This window comes from Arvicola amphibius, chromosome 8 (assembly GCF_903992535.2).
Source record: "Arvicola amphibius chromosome 8, mArvAmp1.2, whole genome shotgun sequence".
In the NCBI taxonomy this organism is placed as follows: Eukaryota; Metazoa; Chordata; class Mammalia; order Rodentia; family Cricetidae; genus Arvicola; species Arvicola amphibius.
Window position 1 is genome coordinate 41,152,316 of NC_052054.1, and position 18,105 is coordinate 41,170,420.

General features: G+C 37.8%; 1 pseudogene; it reads left to right on the forward strand.

The window, feature by feature from the left end:
* Nucleotides 1-18,105, forward strand: part of LOC119821695 — a 33,312-nt pseudogene that overhangs the window by 11,057 nt on the left and 4,150 nt on the right.

The window sequence follows — 18,105 nt, forward strand, 5'->3', positions numbered from 1 at the left end:
TGGCTGGCAACTACCACTGGGAGTTCACATCCCAGCGTAGCGCTGAGCCTTTCTCAGGGTGAGCTTTTAAGAACAAATTCCATGTTCTGGGTTGACATACTTCAGTTAACAAGAATGGTTGGCCAAAAATAGAAATATAGAAGCTAAAACCAAAGGTTAATACATTTAGAGAGTTTCCCTGAACTATATGGATTTTGATGGATTAGGCCTTTATTTTAGTTTCAGCACGTGATGCTGTCTATGGGCTGAGTTTTCAGTCTCAATGGTACTTTCATCTTAGAGTCAGTTGTGTTAAAGTCTGGGGCCCTACTAAGGTCTGAGGTCCTGTTACCAGAAGGCAGGCTTTCCTTTTTCAATATTCTAAAGACGCATGATTGTCTTTTAATTCTATAGAACTCAATTTTTGGAAATTTTTCATTTAGACTAAATATGAATCAAGAAAATACTTTTCAAGCAAAGAAGTACAGAGCCAGTATAGAAATGGAAAGTGTTGCTGATGTTCTTGCGCTTTTACTCTTTTTGGTCTTTTGGGCTATTTTGAGGGGCCCTCCACCCAGCTCCCAAATAAATCATACAAAGAGGCTTATTCTTAGTTATGAATGCCCAGCCTTAGCTAGGTTTGTTTTTTGCCAGCTTTTCTTAAATTATTTTGACTACCTTTTGTCTCTGAGCTTTTATCTTTCTTTATTTCTGTTTAACTTTCCTTCCTTCTTTTTCTGTGGCTTGCTGTGTAGCTGGGTGACTGGCCCCCGATGTCCCCCTTCCCTTGTTCTCCCATTGTTCCTCTATACTCTCTGTCTGCCAGCTCTGCCTATTCCTGGTCTTGCCCTGCTATTTATTGGCCATTCAGCTCTTTATTAGACCATCAGGTGTTTTAGACAGGCAAAAATTTAAAGCTTCATAGAGTTAAACAAACGCAGCATTAATAAAAACACACCTTAAAAATAATATTTGCCAGCAGGGAAGAGTTGAATACATTTCATTCTCTATGAATGTGCACATATGTCTCATTGCTTTAAGGACGATGTACTGAAATGGTGTTAGACAATCTGGAGACAGGAGATCCTATTGCCAGCAGGGATACTAGAGAAAAGCCTGCAAGAACAAGATTGGCAACGACGACCCGCCCTGATGCTCTCAACCCTAAAGGAGAACTCTATTTGCCTCCAGTGAGGAGGCAAGAAGAGGTCAAGGCGGGAAGGGTAGGAATGATCATTCCCATCCATTATGGAACGACTAAGAAAATGCAGAGCCCAGGAAAGATCTAGAAAGACAAGAGAAAGCCTAAAGACTCAGAAAAAAGAAAGGGGGGTGTACATATGGATTCTGTGTCCTACTGAGGCAGCAAAACATTTTAGAAAATTTGCTAATCTCACTCTCATGGACAAGAGCACCACACCAAACTAAGTAAGTCTATTAGGAAGAAATGAAACCGAGGAGAACCTGCCTGTTCTATGGAGAATTGTCACACTTCTACAATGTCTTGGTCTACTAGACGGCTGCAACAAATGAGAATCAACCTGACAGCTCTTTATAACAGAAAAGGATTTCTCATATTTCTGAAAGCTGGGAGGTCCAAGATCAAAAGGCCAGCAGATTCAGGCTGAATAGAGTTCATTTTCTGTCCTTGAGATCCTGTCTCCTTACTGTGTTCTCACAGGGTAGAACACAAAGAGGCTCTCTTGGGACTGTGAAGTCCTGATTCCAACCAAGGACTCTTTCCTCTTGTTCCATATCACTTCCCAGTATCTTTACCTCCGAGTACCATATACTAAACACTATGTTTAAACATATGAAGTTTGAGGTATTATTCGCATATTGTACTATCACACCGGTCCAACTCAAAACAATTTCTTAAAGAAAATTTAAAATTTTAGAAAGCTCAAAATAAGTCCAATTAGTGACAGTCTTAGGTAGATAGGTAATGGAGCATTTATAATAGGACATATACTTTCCAAGAATTCATGAAGCAAAATTAATCACATACTCAGACATAAATCTTCCACTATGCCAGGGTAGGAATAATAAATGTCATTCTCTCTGAAAAAAGTAGAAAAACATTATGATAATGGTTTAAAAGAAAGGCTACCTTTGTAGAATATTAAGAACATGTTCTGAAGCCGGGCGGTGGTGGCGCACGCCTTTAATCCCAGCACTCAGGAGGCAGAGGCAGGCGGATCTCTGTGAGTTCGAGACCAGCCTGGTCTACAAGAGCTAGTTCCAGGACAGGCTCCAAAGCCACAGAGAAACCCTGTCTCGAAAAAAAAAGAACATGTTCTGAACAATAATTGAATTAAATGAAGATCAGTCTCCAAATTAAGAACTTTTAGAAAATAATTCAAAGTAATAACTGTTTCTATTAAAATGTGTGTAAGATGGAACAAAAAATGTACTAGGCAAACTCATTCAATTTTCTTAATAGGGAAAATGAAAGTAACAAACACTTAAAAAGTAAAACAAAATTCTAGAACAACATAATAATAAAAAATAAAGCTGTAAGTTGAGAAGAAATGCAGCTTCACTAACAAAGTTTTAAAAAATTTCTTTCAAAGGATATCAACTCTTACCTCCCTTATGACGGTTTAGGAATAGTGGGAAGAAATGCAGACTTACACAAATTTTGCTAAAGCTACCTTTGTCACATATGTTGAGGGGTCCTGAAGTAACTGTGAATCTTAAATCCCTAGCAAGCTCCCAATATACCTGTAACCTGGAATCTGCTTGTCTTCGTCCTATTTAGGGTTTTGTTGTTGTTGTTGTTGTTTTTGTTTTTTTGGTTTTTTGGGGTTTTTTGTTTGTTTGTTTTTGTTGGGTTTTTTTTTTTTTGTCTTGTTGGGTTTTTTTTTTTTTGTCTCATCAACACTGCCCATAGCAATTGATGATTCATCTAGTGCTTATTGAATTTGAAATCCAAGAGTCTGCTTCTTTGTTACCACAAACAAGCAAATCTATTTATTGATCTGGTTATCCAAGACCCAGCTAGAATCCAAATCCTGCCGGGATCACACAAAGCTTCTACATTGTGGTTCTCTGCTGCCCTCTCTTGGGCAGTCAGAATTCCTTCAGATACTGGGAAGGGCTTTTTTTTTTAAAAAAAATTGTTTTTATTGCGCTATACATTTTTCTCCCCTCTCCTTCCTTTCACTCCTCTTCCCTTCCACCCTCTCCCACGACCCCCACGCTCCCAATTTACTCAGGAGATCTTGTCTTTTTTTTCCTTTCTAGACTGTGTCTTAGCTTTCAGCAAGGTAATAAAATTGCCGAGTATTTGAGTGTTCCTAATCCTCACACATAGATAAATGAAATTGTCCCATTGTAAAAACAGCGTATATCTTTTTACTGTGTTGTTTCAGAAATCAGCTTCATTCAGTTGAGTATTTTCTAGATGAACTTTGGTCTTTAAATAAAAAAATGTCTGACTCACTGAACAGTTCAGTGATTTGTGGCGCGTTTGATTCATAAACAATTCTGAAGTACAATAAAACTAAAGTGTACACATTCAGTGGGCATCGACCAGGACACTGGGCTGTGCTTCTTGGCTTCATTTTCAAGAAAGGACTGAAGGTGCCCAATGAGGCCAGTGCTGTCTTTAGATAGACTTCTGACAGCCTCCTTTTCAAAAAGATTGGAACTTCTGGACGGCTACCTCTGTGACCAATCAGTGCCTACGTATAAGTCCTGGCCATTCTGGTCCACAGAGGCTGCTCTAATGGATCCCTGTAGCCCTTTAGCGTATCAGGCAGTCGGGTGAGCCTGCGACCCTTCTTGTTTCTCTCTGTACCATATGCTTCCTTCCTCTCCCTACCTAGGATATCCATCCGAAGGTTGACTTTTGCCAACGTCCTCATGCTAATTTTTATCTCGCAGTCTTTTTGGAGCCCAACATGTGGCAGTTGTGAATGTAACTGCCTAAAACTGCTCACAAGATCGCGAGGACAGAGGTTGAAAATAGTACCTCAAATACTTAGTCTCAAGAGATGGCTAAGAGATTAAAAAGAATTTCTGCCTTGCCAGAGGACTTGAGTTTGATTCCAACACTCACAGAAGATGGCTCATAAACCCTGTAACTCCAGCTCCAAGGGTTCCAACCCCTTCTTCTGGCCTCGGGCGCTCACATGTATCTGGTATACATTTACACAGAACACAAACATATAAATAAAAAAAAACTTCCATCATTTTATTTAGCTGTTCCATTTATCACCTACATGCTATCTGGGCTTATAAATGTCTATCTTATCCTGGCGACAGGAGACTCACACCAAAAGTTGCTCCTGGGAAAAGGAATTTGAGAGATAAAATTTAAATGTTTGGTGACCAAATAATACCAAAAATCACCCACAGTGGTGGCAATCATGCAAAAAAGATTTCAAAAGGCAAGATGTACACAAGTGACCCAAATCTCATAGACTCTAAACCAGTGGTTCTCAACCTTCCAGTGCTGCCACACTTTAATATGGCTTCTCGTGTTATGGTTATTGTTTTTGTTGCTATTTCATAGCTGCAATTTTGCTACAGTTATGAATCAAAATATCTGTGTTTTAAAACAGTCTTAGATAACCCTTGTGGCATGTCACAGTGTACAAACTCCTCTCATGTAGAAGAAGTGGAAGCGTTTATACAGAAAAAGGGAAACCACCCAAGAACGCCATCTTTTGTTTTCAAGCGATATTGGGATTTTTGTTTTGACATGCACTTGTAAACCAACCTTGCGGATGTATCCAGGCTACTGTGATTTTTTACTACTGTATTTGCTGCTCCTTCTCTCTTGGCTGCTACTGTTCCTCGGGTACTCTAATGCCTATTTCATGGGAGCCAACCACCATAAAACCAGAGGCAAATTTTAACTAACCTCATGAGGAATTTGCAGAAAACCATGGGGCTCACCTGGAACAAAGGGTTGATATTTGTTGGAAACCTTTTTGTTTCTAAGCCTAGGAAAATAGAGGGAAAATGTAACTCCACATTATTGTGCTATCTCACAATAAAGATTTAAAGTCATCTTTTAGTCTGAATTGTGTACAAGTTATTAAAATATCTCTCAACTGGAATTATTTTTGTCTGGGGTCAATCTTATTTTGACCTATTTTTACATTTGTATTTTAGTCTCAAAAGAATTGGTAATTGATTTCACTATGAAGTTTACAGAATTAAGAATTGCTGTGGCATCTACCTGTAGGTATGACAAATGAGGTTATTTCCAAAATGCTTTGCCTAAAGAGGGAAGAGCTACCTTGAACACAGGTGACAGTATTCCATGACTGCATCCTGGGCAGAATAGAAAGGAAAAATGGAGTGAAGTAGCAGCTTTCTCTCTCTCTCTCTCTCTCTCTCTCTCTCTCTCTCTCTCTCTCTCTCTCTCTCTCTCTTTCTCTCTCTCTCTCTCTCTCTCTTTCTCTTTTTCCTCAGTGCGGACAATACTAACAACTGCCTCACACCCCCGTTGCTGTGCCTTCCTGCCATGATAGACTGTATTCTCAGCTGTGAGCTACATGTAAGTCCTTCCTCCCTTTACAAAACAAGAGGAGAGGTGGGTCAGTGGTGAAGAGCACTTGTTCTTGCATAGGACTCAGGTTTGGTTCCCAGCGCATACACGATGGCTCACAACCACCTGTAACTCCAGTTCTAGGGTATTCAAACCCTTTTCTGACCTTTACAGGCAACAGACATGCATGTAGTATATATACATACACACAACTACTTATACATGCTCAAGGAAAAACACTTATGCCCATAAAATAAAATTTATAGAAAATTTAACAGCTTCAAAGATACTTTATTCACCTTGCACACTCTCATTTCTTTTGTACCATCATTTTTACACACTTAAATTACTTAACGATTTTAAGCTAGTTTTTTAAAAAAGAATATGTCGTTGAAAGCAAATCATTTTTGCTCTATGGCACCAAATATATAATTGAAAGTCATTAGGAATTATATCATTGTTTGCCATAGACAAAGTTGGAGTTTTAGGGGGAAATTGCACCATTGATTACTAAAAGTTGACAGAGGACTGGAGAGATGGCTAAGTCAGTAGACTGTTCAGTCTACAAGCATAAGGACCTGAGTTTGATTGCAGAATTTACATGAAAAGCCAGTGCAGGCCTGGCACCAAGAGCATCCCTGGGTTTACTGAGTAGACATTCTAGGCAACCAGGGAGCTCTGTCAACTGCTATGGGCAAATAGTATTTAAACGACTTCAAATTAACTACTTTGTTTAGCCAAAGCTACTTAGAGTGTGGCAGTGCTGGTAGTCTTTAAAAATAACAGAATTGTTGGAGTGGATTGTACATAACAGCTTTATGTTACAGTAAACCTTAATTGGATTCCTTGTTTAAAACTAAATCTTTTTGGCCCAGTTAATAGAAAAGACTTGGCACACAAACATGAGGATGTAAATTTAATCCCCAGAACTCAAGTTTAAAAAACCCAGTTGTGATGGCACACATTTGTCATACCAGTACTAAGGAGATGGAGTTCAGTGACCATTTCCCTCTCCCTCTGGGGTTCAGTGCCCAGTCAACCTAACCTACTCATCAAGAGACAGACTGTGAGAGACCTTTCTCAATAAAACCAAGGAGGAAGGACCTCAGAAGAATGACAGCCAAGGTTGACCTCTGGCTTCAACACACATGTACAAATATATATAAACCTGTAGGTATGCACTCATATTTAATATTTCTCTAGGAGAAAAATTTAATGAATTAGTTTTTTATTTTACTTTTATTTTCTTTTTCTGCTGTTGTGATAAAACATCAAGGACAAAAGCAGCTTAAAAAAGAAGTTCATTGGGCTGGAGAGATGGCTCAGAGGTTAACAACACTGACTGCTCTTCCAGAGGTCCTGAGTTCAATTCCCAGCAACCACATGGTGGCTCACAACCATCTGTAATGAGACTGGTGCCCTCTTCTGGCCTGCAGCATACATGCAGATAGAATATTGTATACATGATTAATAAATAAATTTTTTAAAAAAGAAGTTCATTTCAGATTATGGTTCCAGAGGGGAGTCCCTTATGGTGAGGCAGGCATTACAGAAAGCTGAAAAACTACGTCTTTAACTCAAACCCAAACCAGAGAGCAAGATGGAAATGGACTGAGGTTATGAAGTCTCAAAGACTGCCCCCAGTGGTGTACTTTCTCCAGCAAGGCTGCATCTCCTAAACTTCCTCAGATAGTGCCACCACCATGGTCTTTTATTAGTTCTGTCAATAACTATGTATTTATCAACTTTTAATTTATGTTTTATGTGGCTGAACAATGAGATTGGCCTTTATGTTTACTATTCATGACATGAAATTGACTTAGTACTTCATTTTTCCTAAAATAGAACAAGATGTATGCATGAGGCTCTTTTTAAACATGTATTTATTTTCATATTAAGAGGCTTATAGATGAACTAAATTATGATATTCAGTTTTTTTTCATTTATGCACAAGCAAACAAGGTATATTTTAGATTATATTGAGATATGTCTCTGGAGGGTTGAATGTTAATTACTACACCCTTACATTTACCCTTAATGTCTAATTCTAGTTAATGTGAAAATAATCCTTGATTTTTTTGCTTTTTTTCAAGCTAGCTTTTCTAGCTGTTTACTGCAGGAAGAATAACAACTTATTTTCTTGCGTGCTGCAGAGTGAGAACTGTCAGCTGTGATGCAATTGGAATAATTGTTACTGATGAGAAAGCAAGACAGAAATACCTCATTTGTTGACAGCTTGCAGGTGGTGTGTGGGCTTCCGGAAGCAGCAAAAATCACATTTCTACTTGAAGGAAAACAAATTTGCTATGAAAGCCTTTGAGAAATATAAAGATCTTAATCACACCAATCTATATTTTCTGAGCTAAACTGGTATTTTGTAGTCATATCTATATAATTATTTGTCAAATTTTCTTTATAGCAAATATATTCATTTGTGTTTAGGATAAAATGTGGGTAGATTTAAAATCATCAGAACAAGATTTTTGAGAGTTGTTTCTGATGTAGGAGGGTCATCTGTCTATATGTTACTTTCATTGGTTAATAAAGAAACTGCCTTGGCCTTTTGATAGGCCAGCCCTTAGGTGGGTGGAGTAGACAGAGCAGACTTCTGGGAGGAAGAAAGCTGAGTCAGGCAGATGCTATGCTTTTCCTACCCAAGACAGATGGTGGTTAGATTCATGCCGGTAAGCCACAGTCAAGTGGCGATACACATTAATAGAAATGGGTTAATCAAGATGTGAGAGTTAGCCAGTAAGAGGCTAGAGCTAATAGGCCATGCAGTGTTTAAATGAATACAGTTTCCGTGTGATTGTTTTGGGTGTACGCTAGCTGGAATGGACGGAACAAGGAATCCACATCTCATCACTACATGTTTCAAAGTAAAGCATTTTTTTATTCAATCAACTATCATTTTTGCATGCATGTGACATGTGTATGTGCGTATGTTTTAATGTAAGTGTATGTACACATGTGTGCAGATACCTGTGCACATGTACATGGAGGCTATAGATTGAAACCAGATGTGTTCTGCAATCACTCTCCATTTCTTTTTTGAAACAAAGTCTTTTATTGAATTTGTGGCTCATTGATTTGTCTAGGTTGCTTGACACTGAGCTCTAGAAATCATCCCATTGCTTCACTCCAGCACTGTAGAGGTTACAGACATGCATCCATGTACACAGCTCTCACAAGAATGTTAGGGATCAAACATAGGTGCTTATACACACAAAGCAGGTACTTTACCAACTGTACAATGGATATGATTGCTGCCTTAATTTTCTTCCTATTGCTATGATAAACACCATAACCAAAAGGATCTTAGGGTAGTAAAAGGTTTCTTTAAACTTACAATTTACTTTATGAAGAACAGGAGGTTAGAGCAGGAAATCTAGGCAGAAACCTGGAGGCAGAAATTGAAGCAAAACCACACAAGAGCACTGCCTACTAGCTTGCTTTCCATGGCTTACTCACCTTGTTTTCTTATACCACCTAGAAGAACTTGCTCAAGGATGGCACTGCCCATAGTGAGTTGGGCTCTCCCACGTCAACCATTAATTAAGAAAGTGCCCCCACAGACTTGCCTACAGGCAGCCTGAGGGAGGCAATCTCTCAATTAAATTTCCCTCTTTCAGATGACTCCATGTTGTGTCAATTGCTTAGCATAGTCCTAATTTGCCTAACTTGATATAAAAGCAACATTGACAGTATTTCACTGTCTCTAAGTCTAGTCTAGTTCGTGATAAAGAATTACAAAATCACAATAGAGCAAAGAAGCTTGCATCACATAAAACTACACACATATCCTAAAGCACAATTATTGAAATTTAGTGTTAATATTGGAGAAGAGACAAACTCCAAAGCAAGTTGTTAGGTCTTGAAGTAGAAAGTAAGCTTAGTTATAGTAGATGAGTAAACAGGTGTCAGTGAAATAAAAGTCTTTATGATTGAAATGCGTGCCTAAGTAAAGACAAGAAGGTTTTTTTTTTTTTGAAAAGTTCATGGCACATTCAGGCAGCAAGCAGTGTGGGATGTCTGAGCCCCAGGAAATGAAAATAAAAATAAATCCAAGTCACCGAACCGACTTCCATTTCCAAGACAGAAGTGGGAATTGTCACTTCTCCAATTCTGTCCTTGGAAATATCCCATAAAATGAGTAAGCCTCCTTTGACCCCAGAACCTCTTTTCCAGAAGACCAGAAGACAACTAAAATAATACAGAACTGAAGAGAAGGATCGCAAAAAAAGGAGACACTAATGTATAAAGGTGTATGAAGAAGGGAAGAAAAGATGTTTTCATCATAGATCCCAGCACGATCCGCCTCTCAAGAGGAACAGCACACCTTGAACTAGAAAGCCAAGTTCCTTTTTTGTCATAGTAAAACTAATGCAGGCAAGGGTCACCCCGCTCGCATCTGAGATTTCTCTTGAAAAACAGAAGTGGGGTGAACTGAAGGTCATGAAAATAAGTAACATGTGGAGGGAACAGGGAATGACAAATGAGATAAGAAAGCAAAGAGAACTTTGGTGCTATAGTAGAGGACAGGGATGATAACACTGCCCATTAGCTGAGCAGGAATAAAGTATAAATGACAGCCAGACTTCCTCCCACATGCCAGGTAAACAATAGTTTCTCTTTTCCCCCTTTGATTGAAAACAGATTGTTTCCTCACCTAATACAACCTGATAATCATTTCCTCCCCCTCTACTCCTCCCAGTCCCCCCACCTCCCTCCTCATCTCCATCCATCCTGTCTCTCAGAAAAGTAAAAGGCTCATAAGCGGTTATAATATTATAACATAATGTGATAAAATGTAACAAAATCCCACACACTGAGATTGAACAAAACAATGAAACAGAAAGAAAGCAGTCCAAAAGAAGGCACAAGAAACTGAGATTCACTCATTCACACACACAGGAATCTCATAAAAACACCAAAAAAACCAGCCAAAATATATTTACAAAGAACCTGTAAGTTAAATGAGAGAATAAAAATATAAATAAAATATAAATAATAGGAAGATCAAATTTTTAAAATATTAAAAAAGAAAAGGTTCTGAGATGACATTATTAGAAGACAAAGAACCTCCAACGATGCCATTAAGTTCGTTTTCTGTTGGCTATCTACTGCTTGGCGTATAGCCTACCCTTCCAAGTAATTTGTATCCCCAGAGAGACTATCTTGAAAACAAAAAAGAAAAATATTGCAAGTGGTTATCTATTTTGTGCCACCTTTGCACCAGTATATCTTGCAGAAAGGACATCCTTGCAGATCAAATGATTTGCAGCTCATTTGATGTTTCTATAACAAGCAGAGTAACTTCCTGTCCATATCAAAAAACGATAGAATGTAGGACTGAACAGTCTATGTAGGTACTAGCTCAAGTTCTCCATATTCAGGTGTTCTTTCAGCAATAAGGCCTTGCTGACAGTTTGTTGAGAGCAACCTACAGTGTTGACAACTTCCTGGGTTGTCTGGGGATTCCCATGGGACTCCTTTGGCCAACAATTCAATTAATGGTAACCCAGTCCAAGCACTTGAAGCATTATTGGGTGACAATAGATGGCTACTTGAAGGTCTGTCTCCCCATTATTTGGCAATGTCATTCAGATCACCCTAATACTTCTTATGGAGTTGAAGGAGAGGAAGGAAAAGTGAAGTCCCACAGTTAGCCTGCTTGCTTCCCTGGCTGGACTGAGGTTTGTTTTTCAAAATAAAAAAACACAGTAAGATCATAAGCATTTCTTTACGTGGCCTGCCTTCCATTCTTGAGCACAGACTATATAATTCCAAATAGATAAGAAAGATAAATAGGAGACCATGACAGCGGACAGAAGAATAATGTCACAGTACAGGTAAAGGTAGTTAGCTATGATCTTAAAGAAATTGGACTTTGTAAAATAAATCACAAAATGAAGACACATAGAACTTGGTGATGAGATGAGGAAATAATAAAATATAAATTCACAAGTGTCTGGCACTGTGTAGAAGAAAATTGGGAAAAGCAAAATTCTTAAAAGGATTATAAAGAAGATAATTGATAATGAAGGTAGACAAAGACAAATTTCCAGACACATATTCTTAAAGGAAATAAACTTGAATTTACCCATGAAAGGGCTCCCAGGATCTTGGATGAGTTTCCTCAGGATATTTAATATTGAGATACATCCTAGTAAAATTGCTGAACTGGAAATTAATAAAACAATGCTTTGGAGATGTAGTTCAATAAAGACTATGTTAACAGACTGGCGAAATAACTTATTTTATAAATACCCTCATTACCAAGTCTAATGGCCTGAGCTCAATCCCTGGGACTGACCCGCTAGAGGGAGAGAACCAACTCAACCCTTCAGGTTGTCCTTTGGCCTCCACACATCTGCTGTGGCACACATGCACTTACACACACACACACACACACACACACACACACGGTTATTTACACAAGCAGTCTACAACTGTTGGTCAACACATTAGCACAGATGCCAGCCAGATGTGTAGAGGGCTTCACTGATGCAGCTTTTGGGAAGGCCAGCCCCTTCAGAAGTGGGCCCATTAGAGATGTAGCCACCCTTGAGTCATCCATGCACCACTAAATAGCTTAGTTAACTAACACACTGATTCACAAGGTGGATGTAGGTGGGTTGAATTGTTTCCTCAGGCTGCTGAGGCCTTCTTAGAGGTGAATGGACATTTGTTCATGGCTCTTGAGGACAAATAAAAAAAACAGATACAGAAAACAGAAAAGAATTTCTTGTGGCATTGTGCGGAGCTGTATAAGCCCTGAGTGAATGTATAATGAGCAAATGAATATCTGAGTGTTGTTTGACATAGTATCTTAGGTAGAGTTTCTATTGCTGTGGCGGAATATCATGGTCAAAAGCAATTTGGGGAAGAAAGGATTTATTTCCTCATCATTGAAAGCAATCAGGGCAGGAATTTGGAGACAGAAGCTGATGCATAGATCATGGGTGGGTGCTGCTTATTGGATTGTTCTCCATGGCTTACTCAGCCAGCTTGCTTTATTTCTCTCTCACTGATTAAGAAAATGCCCTACAGGTTTGCCCACAGCTAAATCTTATGTAGGTGCTTTCTCAGTTGAGCCTCTTTCCTCTTAGATACTCTACCTCATGTCAAGCTGACATAAAAGCAGCCAGCACACATGGGCACAGCAATGCTAAGAATCTATATTTCAGACCCATGGGAAATTGAAAAGCTGTTTCCCTGGCACAGATGGATGTCAAAGCCTTCTTCTAGTGTCAGAGTGCCTATGTTGACAGCGTGTATAATTATGAGTGTTTATGAATGATTGATGGCTGTGTGCAAAAACTAGCTTCCTCATCCTGAATGTTTACAGCCTGGGAAGGCTTGCCTACAAACATCTCCTACTGAGACTAGCTTAACCCCCTTCTCTGTGCTGTACGTAATAAACACAGTGGTGGTTCTGGTTGTTGTAGTCAGTACCACTCCATCAGACTGCACTCAACCCCCGATGCAGTTTTTCTCTACATGTGCCTATGTATCTGTTCTTCCTTCATTCTTTCAAGTCAGGTCAAGCTCCAGTTATAGTGGGTGGGAGATACTTTGAAGTAATCAATATATATATATATATATATATATATATATATATATATATATATATATATATATATGGTATTAAAAAACAGGAAAAATGCAATGTTTAATCTAAAGAGGTTCAATGCAGTTTTTCCCTATCCAATCTGAGAGCTACCATTTGGCAGTGGTAAATATTAGGCACTGATGGTTCCTCACCCCCAAAGCTCATCATCTTTCCATCATTCCTGATGGCAAAGTGGTGCTTCCAGCTATAATTGCCCAATAAAGGTATAATACAGTGTGGCACATCACAAGAAAACACAAGACAAACATCACTGAAATTTTAGTAATTCAGATTTTAAAATTAACATTATATATGTCATGAACTCTAGTAGTGGACAGTTTATTTTCCCTCATATTGAATCAAAGTGATTTTAGAAGTAAAGGTGTTTTTTTTTTTTTTAAAAAAAAAAAAAGCTGGTTAGTAGATACCACAGCATTTCAATCTGTACAAAAGACATGTTTCTACTAGCTTAGTATATTTGATGACTTTTCTCGAAATGCTGCCAAAGGGGACCTTTGCCACTGTAGAAAATAACTCTTCAAAACTAAAAATTATTATTAACTAATTAAGATGTACATTGTCACATTGGCTAACAATTCTCCCTCAAGCTTAAGCAATCTTTTTAAGCTCTTTTCTTTTCTTTTTTTTCTTCTCTTCTCTTCTCTTCTCTTCTCTTCTCTTCTCTTCTCTTCTCTTCTCTTCTCTTCTCTTCTTTCCTCTCCTCTCCTCTCCTCTCCTCCTCTCTCTCTCTCTCTCTCTCTCTCTCTCTCTCTCTCTCTCTCTCTCTCTCTCTCTCTCTCCTTTTTTCCTTTTTTTTCAAGACACGATTTCTCTGTGTAGCCATGTCTTCCATGGAATTCACTTTGTAGCCCAGACTGGCCTTGAACCGACAGATATCCACCTGCCCCAGCCTCCTGAGTGACTAAAGGTGACTGCCATCACCACCTGGCTTGATTTTTAGCATTTTTTATTGGTACAGTTTATTTACAATAGTATTTTGTTATAATTTTTATTATTGAGAAGACAATACATTTGTAAAATTTGTTTGAGGAAAGAGTAGCTTCTAGATTAGAGAGGTAGGTCTATAAAAGACATGTAATGTCATCTTGGTGTGATCCCAGGCTGTGCCTTTCAGGGACCTATGTGAGAACACTTGTAAAAAAAGCTATCAGGCTCTCCCATGCTGAACCATTAATTTAAAGACATGTATGTGACTTTCATACTGAGTCTACAGAAGAATGTGGCAGCTAAGGGACAGGAGGGTGAGGCTACACCTGGACAAGGTTTTCATCACCGTGGTAACAAATTGTTTAGGAAGAAATAGTCCCTTTTCTATCTCTCAAAATTATGTTTCAGTTAGTCATTCTGCAACTATGTCTCACGGGGACAGATTAGCTTAACTGTAGATACTTCTATCTACATTTTTTCTTGAGTGTGGGGTCTTTGATAAGAAAAGGTGATAAGATATGATATGACATAGAAATTGATAAGAGGAGGAAAGAAAGAAGAAAGGAAGCTGGCAAGCAAGGTAGAAGGAGGGAAGGAAGGAAGGCAAAGAAGAGAGAGGGAAGAAGTTGTTTAACAAACAATACTTTGGAGTTGTACATATCTAAATTAATTTTAAGTAGAAATTGGATTATCTTGTAGTTATGTAACTTAGAATCACCTGAAATCCCTAGCCTATTCTACACCAATTGACTGTACAAAAAAAAACTATATGAAAATATTTGGCTGAATGTTTGAAAGATTAAAAATTGAGATGGGATTGAAGAACAGGGGACAAAAGATAGTGAAGTCCCTGATAAATAGAAGTAGTAACTATCATTTAGAAATCATTTAGCTTTCATGAGTCATAAATCAATGTACATGATTCCAATTATTTTTTCACAAAAATATATCAATAAGGTACTATGAATTGATTTTAAGGTTGAAAGAAATGAAACTCACGAAGCAGAATCTGTTGAGTCTTGAGTGGACTAGCACTTAAGCAAAGGCTGTCTTATTGCAGATTTATCTATGTGCTTAAAATTTTACCATCTAATGTGCTTAATAAGTCTGTTTCTGGATGGCGAGCCAGTAGGAGAAAACCGAGAAAAGAGTGCCCATTGTCCTTGAGCGCTCACATCAAAGAGCTTCTTGCATGGATTTGTAAAAGTGCTATTTGAGCTAATATAATTCAGAGGTAATGAACACCGTACAAAGAAATGCTTGAGAATTAGCAATATACTTACTGAATATGTTACCAAAATAATTTCAACTGTTCTTTTTTATTCTTTTTAATATGAATATTGGACATTTCAAGTTACCAAAGTGATAACTTTGGCAAATAATGGGAATTTGGAAATATGGGGAGTATTGTAACTTAGACATTCTTAGTACCATATTTATTAGAAATTCAGAAATTTGAAGAATAGCAAAAGCAGTTCCTTCCTGTATGAAAACATTTTTGGTCAATTCATGCTTTATTTCAATATGGTTCAGCATGATTCTCTTATACTTTATAGTATAAAGTCAATAAAACTTTTCGAAAAAATTATTACATTTATTCATTTTCTTGAGCACATGTCTGCATATGGTCTGGAAACATGCCCCATTAACACATTTAGAAGTCAGAAGGCGACTTGAAGCAGTTGATTCTCTCCTTTCATCATGTAGTTTAGGTTGTCATGGTTACAAGAGCCTTTACCTACTGAGCCATCTTACTGGAATGAAATCATAAACACATTACCTAGCTGCCATTAAGACATAAACTACTTTGAAAACTTTCTTAGTATGTTTTAAGAAGTTACTTTGTTTCTTCTTAATGCTTAGAAAATAGCACATTCCATGTTATAACCAAATTTGGATCTCTGCCTATGTCATTATTTGTATTATGAATATGCACTTTGATTATGAGTTTATGTATGTTTTTCCTAAAACAAATAAATTCTTGTAACAATTACTTCACTAGTATAAAAATAGTTTTTGAGTTTGATTTTTAAAACTGTGTAAACTAGCTCAAAAAAGGTATACATCCTTAATCACAATGTGGTATCTTCCAATTCTGAGTTAATACTGACCCCTATGGGTTACTTTATTCTAAACTTTGTAATATTCTTACAGAAAATTTGATTAGCTATCCAAATATTTGCTTAAATTCTTAAATGTTTAAATTTGGGAATGAATTGCTTTAGGAAGAATGCCATAAAATACTCATATGTCCTCTCTCTCCTTTCATGATACAACCCAAACTATCTTAAGAATTTTTTTATAAAAAATTGCTCATTACTCAACTTCATATGGAAAAGTAAAAAACCCAGGATAGCCAAAACAATCCTGTACAATAAAAGAACTTCTGGAAGCATCACAATCCCTGGCTTCAAACTCTAGTACAATGCTACAGTACTAAAAACAGCATAGTATTGGCATAAAAACAGACAGGAGCACCAATGGAACTGAATTGAAGACCTAGATATTAATCCACACACCTACAAACACCTGATTTTTAACAAAGAAGCAAGAAAATGAGAAAAAAGGAAGCATATTTAACAAATGGTGCTAGTATAACTGGATATCAACATGGAGAAGAATGAAAATAGATCCATATCTATCACCATGCACAAAACTCAAATCCAAGTGAATCAAAGACCTCCAGCCACACTGAACCTCATAGAAGAGAAAGTGGGAAATACACTTGAACACATTAGCACAAGAGACCACTTCCTAAATATAACACCAGTAGCACAGACACTGAGAGAAACAATTAATAAATGGGACCTCCTGAAACTAAAAAGCTTCTGTAAAGCAAAGGATATGGTCAACAAGACAAAACGACAGCCTACAGAATGGGAAAAGATCTTCACTAACCCCACAGACAGAGGTCTGATCTCCAAAATATACAAGAAATTGGGCATCAAAAGAACAAATAATCTAATAAAATTGGAGTACAGAACTAAACAGAGAACTCTCAGCAGAAGAATCTAAAATGGCTGAAAGACACTTAAGAAAATGCTCAACATCCTTACCCATCAGAGAAATGCAAATCAAAACAATTCTGAGATTACATCTTATGCCTGTTAAGAATGGCCAAGATCAATAACACTGATTACAACTTATACTGGAGAGGTTGTGGGGTAAAGGGAACACTTCTGCATTGCTGGTGGGAGCGCAAACTGGTACAGCCCCTATGGATATCAGTATGGCGATTTCTCAAAAAGCTAGGAAACAGCTTTCCTCAAGACCCAGCAATACCACTTTGGGGTATATATCCAAAGGATGCTCAGTTATACCACAAGGACATGTGCTCAACTATGTTCATAGCAACATTGCTTGTCATAGCCAGAACCTGGAAACAACCTAAATGCCCCTTGATCTAAAAATGGATAAGGAATATGCGGTACATTTACACAATGGAGTACTACACAGCAGGAAAAAATAATGAAAATTTGAAAATTTCAGGCAAATGGATGGAGCTAGGAAACATCACGTTGAGTGAGGTAACCCTGATTCAGAAAGACAAATACCATATGTACTCACTCATAAGTGGATTTTAGACATAAAGCAAAGAAACTCAGGCTACAAATTACAATCCCAGAGAACCTAGACAACAAAGAGGACCCTAAGAGAGTGGATCTAATCTACATGGGAAGTAGAAAAAGACAAGATCTCCTGAGTAAACTGAGAGCATAGGAACCATGGGAGAGTACTACAGGGGAGGGGAGAGGAAAGGAGGGGAGCAGAGAAAAATGTATAACTCAATAAAAACAATAAAAAATCAAAATTAAAAAGATTTGCTCATTTTATGTGTCTAAGCATTTTGCCTTCATCTATATATGTGCACCACATTAGAGATTGCTGCATGTGGAGTACATTAGATCCCTGGAACTGGAATTACAGATGACTGTAAAACACTATGTAGGTGCTAGGAATTGAACCTTGGTCCTCTGCAAGAGCAACAAGTGATCCATTTCATCAGAAACTATCTTTATATTTAATTCAAATTAGGACAATTTATTTTTTTCAGAAGCCA